Raw genomic sequence first — 12768 nt, 5'->3', positions numbered from 1 at the left:
GTGATGTCTCCATGGTTGTTTAATTTGTTTATGGATGTGGTTGTTAAGGAGGTAAATGCAAGAGTTTTGGAAAGAGGGGCAAGTATGAAGTCTGTTGGGGATGAGAGAGCTTGGGAAGTGAGTCAGTTGTTCGCTGATGATACAGCGCTGGTGGCTGATTCATGTGAGAAACTGCAGAAGCTGGTGACTCAGTTTGGTAAAGTGTGTGGAAGAAGAAAGTTAAGAGTAAATGTGAATAAGAGCAAGGTTATTAGGTACAGTAGGGTTGAGGGTCAAGTCAATTGGGAGGTGAGTTTGAATGGAGAAAAACTGGAGGAAGTGAAGTGTTTTAGATATCTGGGAGTTGATCTGGCAGCGGATGGAACCATGGAAGCGGAAGTGGATCATAGGGTGGGGGAGGGGGCGAAAATTCTGGGGGCCTTGAAGAATGTGTGGAAGTCGAGAACATTATCTCGAAAAGCAAAAATGGGTATGTTTGAAGGAATAGTGGTTCCAACAATGTTGTATGGTTGCGAGGCGTGGGCTATGGATAGAGTTGTGCGCAGGAGGATGGATGTGCTGGAAATGAGATGTTTGAGGACCATATGTGGTGTGAGGTGGTTTGATCGAGTGAGTAACGTAAGGGGAAGAGAGATGTGTGGAAATAAAAAGAGCGTGGTTGAGAGAGCAGAAGAGGGTGTTTTGAAGTGGTTTGGGCACATGGAGAGAATGAGTGAGGAAAGATTGACCAAGAGGATATATGTGTCGGAGGTGGAGGGAACGAGGAGAAGAGGGAGACCAAATTGGAGGTGGAAAGATGGAGTGAAAAAGATTTTGTGTGATCGGGGCCTGAACATGCAGGAGGGTGAAAGGAGGGCAAGGAATAGAGTGAATTGGAGCGATGTGGTATACCGGGGTTGACGTGCTGTCAGTGGATTGAATCAGGGCATGTGAAGCGTCTGGGGTAAACCATGGAAAGCTGTGTAGGTATGTATATTTGCGTGTGTGGACGTATGTATATACATGTGTATGGAGGGGGGTTGGGCCATTTCTTTCGTCTGTTTCCTTGCGCTACCTCGCAAACGCGGGAGACAGCGACAAAGTATAAAAATATATATATATATATATATATATATATATATATATATATATATATATATATATATATATATATATATATATATATATTCCTATGAATCCACGTGGGAAAATGAAACACGATAAGTTCTCAAGTGCACTTTAGTGTAATAATCACACCATCAGGGGAGACACAAGAGAGAAATATAAGTCAGTTGATATACATCGAAGAGACGAAGCTAGGACGCCATTTGGTAAACATGCGATTGTCCAAGACAGACAACGAGCGTTCATAAACTTATGATTTTACAAATTTGGGAACAATAAAGTTATCTAATTTGTATAGACCATCACTAATATCAAGATTATAATTCTTTGTGTATTTGATAATAGGAGATTCAATGATATTTCTCGTGGTAATAGAGTTAGAGTTAATAACTGAGATGGCATTACTCCTGTCAATACAATAATCATAGTTTTTAACGTGATTAAACAAGGCATTTGATACTTGTCCCGTTCTTATACTCTATTTATGTTGCTTAAGTCTAACAGAAATATCCTTACCAGTCTGCCCAACATAAAATTCATCACAATTTCCACATGGCACTTTATATATGCATCCAAGAGAATTTTCTGGTGAATTCCTGATTAAGATATTCTTTATGGTATTATTGTTGCTGAAGGCAACATTTACATTAAAAGATTTGAGTAACATGGGAAGTAAAGTGAAATTATTATTAAAAGGGAGAACTAAAATAATCCTTGTGTCAATGGGAGGTTTAGGCTAAACTCTATAAAATAATTTCTTTGCTAACTTAAAGGATCTATCAATGAAAGATCTAGGGTACTTTAACTTAGATCCAATAGAATATATCTTCTCAAACTCATCATCAGTCAACTCTGGACTGCAAATACGTAATGCCCTAAGGAACATTGATTGAAATAATAACTCTACTCTGTCATGACCAACCAGTCAACAATACAATCACCCACTTTTTTTTTGATGAATTCCACTACAATACCATCCAAACCCGCTGCCTAGCCGGCTTCCATCTTCGGTAAAGTTTTTACTATCTCTTCTCTGTTTACCAAATCATTCTCCCTAACCCTCTCACCTTGCACACCACCTCGACCAAAACATCTTATATCTGCCACTCTATCATCAAATACATTCAACAAACCTTCAAAATACTCACTCCATCTCCTTCTCACATTGCCCCCTTCACTGATGTTCCCATTTGTTCCCTTGTCTTACGCACTTTATTTACCTCTTTCTATTCTCCATAAAAAAACATCTTTCTATTCTCCATAAAATTTAATGATGCTCTCTCTCCCTACCTCTCATTTGCCCTCTTTTTCACCTCTTGCATCCTTCTCTTGACTTTCTGCCTCTTTCTTTTATACATCTCCCAGCCATTTCCATTATTTCCCTGCAAAAATCGTCCAAATGCCTCTCTCACCTCTCTTTCGCTAATAATCTTACTTCTTTATCCCACCACTCACTACACTTTCTAATTTGCCCACCTCCCACGCTTCTCATGGCACAAGCATCTTTTGCACAAGCCATCACTGCTTCTCTAAATACATCCCATTCCTCCCCCACTCCCCTTATGTCCTTTGTTCTCCCCTCTTTCCATCCTGTACTCAGTCTCTCCAGGTACTTCCTCACACAAGTCTCCTTCCCAAGCTCACTTACTCTCACCACTCTCTTCACCCCAACATTCTCTCTTCTTTTCTGGAAACCTCTACAAATCTTCACTTTCGCCTCCACGAGATAATGATCAGACATCTCTCCAGTTGCACCTCTCAGCACATTAACATCCAAAAGTCTCCCTTACGCGCACCTATAAATTAACACGTAATCTAATAACGCTCTCTGGCCATCTCTCCTGCTTACATACGTATATATATGTATATCTCTCTTCTTAAATCAAATATTCCCAATCACCAGCCCCTTTTCAGCACATAAATCTACAAGCCCTTCACCATTTCCATTTACAACACTGAACACCCCATGTACACCAATTATTCCCTCAACTGCCATATTACTTACCTTTGCATTCAAATCATCCATTACTATAACCCGGTCTCGTAACACACTCACTCAGCTGCTCCCAAAACACTTGCTTCTCATGATCTTTCTTCTCATGCCCAGGTGCATATGCACCAATAATCACCCATCTCTCTCCATCCACTTTCAGTTTTACCCATATCAATCTAGAGTTTACTTTCTTACACTCTATCACACACTCCCATCAATCCTGTTTCAGAAGTAGTGCTACTCCTTCCCTTGCTCTTGTCCCCAAATATATATAGGGTAGAGAGAATACTTCCCACGCATTCCTCACGTGTCGTAGAAGGCGACTAAAGGGGACGGGAGCGGGAGGCTAGAAACCCTCCCCTTCTTGTATTTTAACTTTCTAAAAGGGGAGACAGGAGAAGGAGTCATGCGGGGAGTGCTCATCCTCCTCGAAGGCTCAGATTGGGGTGTCCAAATGTGTGTGGAGAGAAAGGAGAGATAAGTAGTATGTTTGAAGAAAGGAACCTGGATGTTTTGGCTCTAAGTGAAACGAAGCTCAAGGGTAATGGGGTTAGTTAGAGGAAAAGAGCAAGGGAAGGAGTAACACTACTCCTGAAACAGTAATGGTGGGAGTATGTGATAGAGTGTAACAAAGTAAACTCTAGATTGATATGGGCGTGAGAAGAAAGATCATGAGAGGCAAGTGTTCTGCGAACAGATGAGATAGTGTTAGTAATTTTGATGCACGAGACCGGGTTTTAATGATGTATGATCTGAATACCAAGTTGAGTAATGTGGAAGTTGAGGGAATAATTGGTGTATATAGGGTGTAGAACTTGTGGATTTATGTGCGGAGAAGGACTGGTGATTGGGAATACCTGGTTTAAAAAGAGAGATATACATAAGTATACGTATGTAGGTAGGAGAGATGGCCAGAGAGCGTTATTGAATTATGTGTTAATTGATAGGCGCGCGAAAGAGACTTTTGGATGTCAATGAGCTGAGAGGTGCAACTGGAGGGGTGTCTGATCATTATCTTGTGGAGGAGATGGTGAAGATTTGTAGGGGTTTTCAGAAAAGAAGAGAGAATATTAGGGTGAAGAAAGTGGTGAGAGTGAGTGAGCTTGGGAAGGAGACTTGTGTGAGGAAGTACCAGGAGAGACTGACTACAGAATGAAAAATGTGAGAAAGGACGTAAGGGGGAGGGGGACGAATGAGAAGTACTTAAGAAAGCAGTGATGGCTTACGCAAAACATGCTTGCGGAATGAGAAGTGTGGGAAGTGGACAGATTAGAAAGGGTAGTGAGTGGTGGGCTGAAGAAGTAAGATTATTAGTGAAAGAGGAAAGTGAGGTATTTGGACGATTTTTGGAGACAAACGATGAAAATGTGTGGGAGACTTATAAAAGAAAGAGGCTGGAGGTTAAGAGAAAGGTGCAGGGGGCGAAAAAGAGGGCAAATGAGAGTTGGAGTGAGAGAGTATCATTGAATTATAGAGAGAATAGAAATATGTTTTGAAAGGAGGTATATAAAGTGCTTAAGACAAAGGAACAACTGGCAACATCACTGAAGGGGCCAAATGGGGAGGTGAAAACAAGTAGTTGTGATGTGAGAAGGAGATGGAGTGAGAATTTTGAAATTTTGTTCAATGTGTATGATGATAGGGTGCTTTGGTCGAGGTGGTGTGCAAAGTGAGAGGGTTTGGGAGAATAAGTTGGTAAACAGAGAAAAGTAGTAAAGCTTTGCGGAAGATGATAGCTGGCAAGGCAGCGGGTTTGGATGGTAATGCAGTGGAATTTATTAAAAAAGAGGGTAATTGTATTGTTGACTGGTTTGTATGGTTATTCACTGTTTGTATGACTCATGGTGAGGTGCCTGAGGATTGGCGGTATGCTTGCATAGTGACATTGTACACACGCAAAGGGGATAAAAATGAGTGCTCAAATCACAGAGGTATAGGTTTGTTGAGTATTGCTGGGAAATTTCATGGGAGGGTATTGATTAAGAAGATGAAGACATGTACAGATCATCAGATTGGGGAAGAGCAGTGTGGTTTCAGAAGTGTTTGTTTTGAAGAATGTATGTGAGAAATACTTAGAAAAGCAAATGGATTTCTTTGTAGCACTTATGGATCTGGAGAAGGTATATGATAGAGTTGATAGAGATCCTCTATGGAAGGTATTATGAATATATGTTCTGGGAGGCAAGTTGTTAGAAGCAGTGAAATGTTTTTATTGAGGATGTAAGGCATGTGTGCGAGTAAGAAGAGCGGAAAGTGATTGGTTCTCAGTGAACGTTGGTTTCCGGCAGGGGTGCGTGATGTCTCCATGGTTTTTTAGTTTTTCGTTGATGGGGTTGTTAGGGAGGTGAATGCAAGAGCTTTGGAAAGAGGGGCAAGTATGCACTCTTTTCTGGATGAGAGAGCTGGGAAGTGAGTCAGTTGTTGTTCACTGATGATACAGCGCTGGTGGCTGATTCGTGTGAGAAACTGCAGAAGCTGGTGACTGAGTTTGATAAAGTGTGTGAGAGAAGAAATTTGAGAGTAAATGTGAATAAGAGCAAGGTTATTACGTACAGTAGGGTTGAGGGACAAGTCAATTGGAAGGTAAGTTTGAATGGAAAAAAAATGGAGGAAGTGAAGTGTTTTAGATGTCTGCGAGTGGATTTGGCAGCGGATGGAATCATGGAAGCGGAAGTGAATCATAGGGTGGGGGAGGGGGCGAAAGTTCTGGGAGCGTTGAAGAATGCGTGGAAGTCGAGAACATTATCTCCAAAAGCAAAAATGGGTATGTTTGAAGGAATAGTAGTTCCAACAATGTTATATGGTTGCGAGGCATGGGCTATGGATAGAGTTCTGCGGAGGTGGGTGGATGTGCTGGAAATGAGATGTCTGAGGACAATATGTGGTATGAGGTGGTTTGATCGAGTATGTAATAATAGGGTAAGAGAGATGTGTGGTAACAAAAAGAGTGTAGTTGAGAGAGCAGAAGAGGGTGTTTTGAAATGGTTTGGTCACATGGAGAGAATGATTGGGGAAAGATTGACAAAGAGGATATATATGTTAAAGGTGGAGGGAACAAGGAGAAGTGGGACACCAAATTGAGGATGGAAAGATGGAGTGAAAATGACTTTGAGTGATCGGGGCCTTAACATACAGGAGGGTGAAAGGCGAGCAAGGAATAGAGTGAATTGGAGCGATGTAGTATACGGGGTCGACGTGCTGTCAGTGGATTGAACCAGGACATGTGAAGCGTCTGGGGTAAACCATGGGAAGTTTTGTGGGGCCTGGATATGGAAAGGGAGCTGTGGTTTCGGTGCATTATACATGACAGAAGGCGACTAAAGGAAACGGAAGCGGGGGGGCTGGTAACCCTACCCTCCTTGTATTTTAACTTTCTAAGAGGGGAAACAGAAGGAGAAGTCACGCGGGGAGTGCTCAACGTCCTCGAAGGCTCAGATTCGGGTGTCTAAATGTGTGTGGATGTATCCAAGATGAGAAAAAAAAGGAGAGATAGGTAGTATGTTTGAGGAAAGAAACGTGGATGTTTTGGCACTGAGTGAAACGAAGCTAAAGGGTAAAGGGGAAGAGTGATTTGGTAATGTCTTGGGAGAAAAGTCAGGGGTTAGTGAAAGGACAAGAGCAAGGGAAGGAGTAGCACTACTCCTGAAACAGGAGTGGTGGGAATATGTGATAGAGTGTAAGAAAGTAAACTCTAGAATGATATGGGTAAGACTGAAAGTGGATGGAGAGAGATGGGTGATTATTGGTGCATATGCACCAGGGCATGAGAAGAAAGATCATGAGAGGCAAGTGTTTTGGGAGCAGCTGAGTGAGTGTGTTAGTCGTTTTGATGCACGAGACCGGGTTATAGTGATGGGTGCTTTGAATGCAAAGGTGAGTAATGTGGTACTTGAAGGAGTAAATGGTGTACATGGGGTGTTCAGTGTTTTAAATGGAAGTGGTGAAGAGCTTGTAGATTTATGTGCTGAAAAATTACTTGTATTAGGAATATCTGGTTTAAAAAGAGAGATATACATATGTATACGTATGTAAGTAGGAGAGATGGTCAGAGAGCGTTATTGGATTACGTGTTAATTGATAGGCGCGTGAAAGAGAGAATTTTGGATATTAATGTGCTGAGAGGTAGAACTGGAGGGATGTCTGATCATTGTCTTGTTGAGGTAAAGGTGGAGATTTGTAGCGGTTTTCAGAAAAGAAAAGAGAATGTTGGGGTGAAGAGAGTGGTGAGAGTAAGTGAGCTTAGGAAGGAGACTTGTGTGAGGAAGTACCAGGAGAGACTGAGTGCAGAATCGAAAAATGAAAGTAAAGGACAAAAAGGGAGTGGGGGAGGAATGGGATGTATCTAGGGATGGCTTGTGCAAAAGATGCTTGTGGCATGAGAAGCGTGGGAGGTGGGCGGATTAGAGAGGGTAGTGAGTGGTGGGATGAAGAAATGAGATTATTGGTGAAAGAGAAGAGAGAGGCATTTGGACGATTATTGCAGGAAAAAAATGCAAATGACTGGAGATGTATAAAGGAAAGAAGCAGGAGGTCAAGAGAAAGGTGCATGAGGTGAAAAAGATGGCAAATAAGAGTTGGCGTGAGAGAGTATCATTAAATCTTAGGGAGAATAAAAAAAACGTTTGGGAATGAGGTAAATAAAGTGCATAAGACAAGAGAACAAATGAGAACGTCGGTGAAAGGGGGAAATGGGAAGGTAATAACAAGGAGTGGTGATGTGAGAAGGAGATGGAGTTAGTATTTAGAAGATTTGTTGAATATGTTAGATGATAGAGTGGCAGATATATAGTGTTTTGGTCGGGGTGGTGTGCGGGGAGAATGGTTTGGTAAACAGAGAAGAAGTAGTAAAAACATTGCGGAAGATGAAATACAGCAAGGCGACTGGTTTGAATGGTATTGCAGAGGAATTTATTAAAAAAAGGGGGTGACTGCGTTGTTGACTGGTTGGTAGGGATATGTAATGTATGTATGACTCATGGTGAGGTGCCTGAGGATTGGCGGAATGCATATATAGTAATATTGTACAAAGGCAAAGGGGATAAAGGTATACGCTTCTTGAGTATTCCAGGGAAACCATATGGGAGGGTATTCATTGAGAGGGTGAAAGCATGTACAGAGCATCAGACTGGGGAATAGCAGTATGGTTTCAGAAGTGATAGAGGATGTGTGGATCAGGTATTTGCTTTGGAAAATGTATGTGATAAATACTTAGAAAAGCAAATGCATTTGTATGTAACATTTATTGATCTAGAGAAGGCATATGATAGAATTGATAGCAATGCTCTGTAAAAAGTATTAAGAATATATGGTGTGGGGGGCAAGTTGCTAGAAGTACTGAAAAATTATCATCGAGGATGTAAGGCTTGTGTACGGGTGAATGTCGGTTTATGGCAGGGATGCTTGATGTCTCTATGGTTCTTTAATTTGTTTATGGGTGGGGTTGTTAGGGAAGTGAATGCAAGAGGTTTGGAGAAAGAGGAAAGCATGCAGTCTGTTGAGAATGAGAGGGCATAGGAAATCAGTCAGTTATTGTTCGCTGATGATACAGCGCAGGTGGCTGATTCGAGTAAGAAACTGCAGAAGCTGATGAATGAGTTTGGTAGAGTGTGTGAAAGAAGAAAGCTGAGAGTAAATGTGAATATGAGCAAGGTACATTAGAGTTGAGGGACAAGTCAATTGGGAGGTAAGTTTCAATGGAGAAAAACTGGAGAAAGTGAAGTGTTTTAGATATCTGGGAGTGGATTTGGCAGCGGATGGAACCATGGAAGCGGAGGTGAGTCACAGGGTGGGGGAGGGGGCGAAAGCTCTGGAAACGTTGAAAAATGTGTGGAAGGCAAGAACATTATCTCGGAAGGCAAAAATGGGTATGTTTGAAGGAATAGTGGTTCCAATAATGTTATACGGTTGCGAAGCGTGGGCTATAAATAGAGTTGTGCGGTAGAGGGTGGATGTGTTGGAAATGAAGTGTTTAAGGAAAATATCTGGTGTGAGGTGGTTTGATCGAGTAAGTAATGAAAGGGTAAGAGACATGTGTGGTAATAAAAACAGTGTGGTTGAGAGGGAAGTGGGTGTTTTGAAAAGGTTTGGTCACATGGAGAGAATGAGTGAGAAAAGATTGATAAAGAGGATATATGTGTCAGAGGTAGAGGGAACGCGAAGTGGGAGACCAAATTTGAGGTGGAAGGATAGAGTGAAAAAGATTTTGAGCGATCTGTGCCTGAACATGCAGGAGGGTGAAAGGCGTGCAAGGAACTGAGTGAATTGAAATGATGTGGTATACCGGGGTCGACGTGCTCTCAACGGATTGAATCAGGGCAATTAAAGCGTCTCGGGTAAACCATGGAAAGTTTTGAGGGGCATGGATTTGAAAAGGAGGCTGTGGTCTCGATGGATTATACATGACAGCTAGAGACTGAATGTGAACGAATGTGGCCTTTGTTGGTAAACATGTGATTGTCCAAAACATGAAATCACATGTTTACCAAATGGCGTCCTAGCTTCGTCTCTTCGATGTATATCAACTGACTTATATTTCTCTCTTGTGTCTCCTCTAAAGATGTGATTATTACACGGAAGTGCACTTTGGAACTTATCGCGTTTCATTTGGCAAGTGGACTCATAGGAATATATATATATATATATATATATATATATATATATATATATATATATATGTATATATATATATATATATATATATATATATATATATATATATATATATATATATATATATATATATATATATATATATATATATCCCTGGGGATAGGGGAGAAAGAATACTTCCCACGTATTCCCTGCGTGTCGTAGAAGGCGACTAAAAGGGGAGGGAGCGGGGGGCTGGAAATCCTCCCCTCTCATTATTTTTTTTTTATTTTTCCAAAAGAAGGAACAGAGAAGGGGGCCAGGTGAGGATATTCCCTCAAAGGCCCAGTTCTCTGTTCTTAACGCTACCTCGCTAACGCGGGAAATGGCGAATAGTTTGAAAGAAAAAAGAAAAGAATATATATATATATGTATATATATATATGTATATATATATATGTATATATATATATGTATATATATATATATACATATATATATATATATATATATATATATATATATATATATATATATGTATATATATATATATATATATATATATATATATATATATATATATATATATATATATATTTTTTTTTTTTTTTCATACTATTCGCCATTTCCCGCGATAGCGAGGTAGCGTTAAGAACAGAGGACTGGGCCTCTGAGGGAATATCCTCACCTGGCCCTCTTCTCTGTTCCTTATTTTGGAAAATTAAAAAAAAAAAAAACGAGAGGGGAGGATTTCCAGCCCCCCGCTCCCTTCCCTTTTAGTCGTCTTCTACGACACGCAGGGAATACGTGGGAAGTATTCTTTCTCCCCTATCCCCAGGGAAAATATATATATATATATATATATATATATATATATATATATATATATATATATATATATATATATATATATATATATATATATATATATATATATATATATATATATATATATATATATATATATATATATGTATATATATATATTCCACACATTCTTCAGGGCTCCCAGAATTTTCGCCCCCTCCCCCACCCTATGATCCACTTCCGCTTCCATGGTTCCATTTATGGCAAAGGGGATAAGAGTGAGTGCTCAAATTACAGAGGTATAAGTTTGTTGAGTATTCCTGGTATATTATATGGGAGGATATTGATTGAGAGGGTGAAGGCATGTACAGAGCATCAGATTGGGGAAGAGCAGTGTGGTTTCAGAAGTGGTAGAGTATGTGTGGATCAGGTGTTTACTTTGAAGAATGCATGTGAGAAATACTTTGAAAAGCAAATGGATTTGTATGTAGCATTTATGGATCTGGAGAAGGCATATGATAGAGTTGATAGAGATGCTCTGTGGAAGGTATTAACAATATATGGTGTGGGAGGCAAGTTGTTAGAAGCAGTGAAAAGTTTTTATCGAGGATGTAAGGCATGTGTACGTGTAGGAAGAGAGGAAAGTGATTGGTTCTCAGTGAATGTAGGTTTGCGGCAGGGGTGTGTGATGTCTCCATGGTTGTTTAATTTGTTTATGGATGGGGTGGTTAGGGAGGTGAATGCAAGAGTTTTGGAAAGAGGGGCAAGTATGAAGTCTGTTGGGGATGAGAGAGCTTGGGAAGTGAGTCAGTTGTTGTTCGCTGATGATACAGCGCTGGTGGCTGATTCATGTGAGAAACTGCAGAAGCTGGTGACTGAGTTTGGTAAAGAGTGTGAAAGAAGAAAGTTGAGAGTAAATGTGTATAAGAGCAAGGTTAGGTTAGGTCATATGAATCAGCCACCAACGCTGTATCATCAGCGAACAACAACTGTCTCAATTCCCAAGCTCTCTCATTCACAACAGACTGCATACTTGCCCCTCTTTCCAAAACTCTTTCATTCACTTCCCTACCAACCTCATCCATAAACAAATTAAACAAACATGGAGACATCACACACCCCTGCCGCAAACCTACATTCACTGAGAACCAATCACTTTCCTCTCTTCCTACACGTACACATGCGTTACATACTCGATAAAATCTTTCCACTGCTTCTAACAACTTGCCTCCCACACCATATGTTCTTAATACCCTCTACAAAGCCTCTATATCAACTCTATCATATGCCTTCTCCAGATCCATAAATGCTACATACAAATCCATTTACTTTTCTAAGTATTTTTCACATACATTCTTCAAAGCAAACACCTGATCCACACATCCTCTACCACTTCTGAAACCACACTGCTCTTCCCCAATCTGATGTTCTGTACATGCCTTCACCCTCTCAATCAATACCCTCCCATATAATTTCCTAGGAATATTGAACAAATTTATACCTCTGTAATTTGAGCACTCACTCTTATCCCCTTTGCCTTTGTACAATGGCACTATGCAAGCATTCCGCCAATCCTCAGGCACCTCACCGTGAATCATACATACATTAGATAACCTTACCAACCAGTCAACAATATAGTCACCCCCTTTTTTAATAGATTCCCTGCAATACCATCCAAAACTGCTGCCTTGCCGGCTTTCACCTTCCGCAAATCTTTTACTACCTCTTCTCTGTTTACCAAATCATTTTCCCCAACCCTCTCACTTTGCACACCACTTCGACCAAAACATGCTATATCTGCCACTCTATCATCAAACACATTCAACAAAACTTCAAAATACTCACTCCATCTCCTTCTCATATGACCACTACTTGTTATCACCTCCCCATTAGCCCCCTTCACTGAAGTTCCCATTTGCTACCTTGTCTTACGCACTTTATTTACCTCCTTCCAAAACATCTTTTTATTCTCCCTAAAATTTAATGATACTCTCTGACCCCAACTCTCATTTGCCCTCTTTTTCATCTCTTGCACCTTTCTCTTAACCTCCTGCCTTTTTCTTTTATACATCTTCCACTCGTTTACATTTTTTCCCAGCAAAAATCGTCCAAATGCCCCTATCTTCTCTTTCACAAATAATCTTACTTCTTCCTCCCACCACTCACTACCCTTTCTAATCAACCCACCTCCCACGCTTCTTACGCCACAAGCATCTTTTGCGCAAGCCATCACTGCTTCCCTAAATACATCCCATTCCTCCCCCACTCCCTTTACG

General features: G+C 40.6%; 1 protein-coding gene across 1 annotated transcript in view; it reads left to right on the top strand.

Moving 5' to 3' along the window:
* The window catches only part of LOC139758947 (uncharacterized), a 179256-nt gene that overhangs the window by 116999 nt on the left and 49489 nt on the right, over window positions 1-12768 (top strand). The gene's annotated exons all lie outside the window — the stretch shown is intronic.

Source organism: Panulirus ornatus, chromosome 32 (assembly GCF_036320965.1).
Source record: "Panulirus ornatus isolate Po-2019 chromosome 32, ASM3632096v1, whole genome shotgun sequence".
NCBI lineage: Eukaryota > Metazoa > Arthropoda > Malacostraca > Decapoda > Palinuridae > Panulirus > Panulirus ornatus.
Note: the sequence above shows the minus strand (reverse complement) of the source record. Positions and strands in the feature narration are given on the sequence as shown.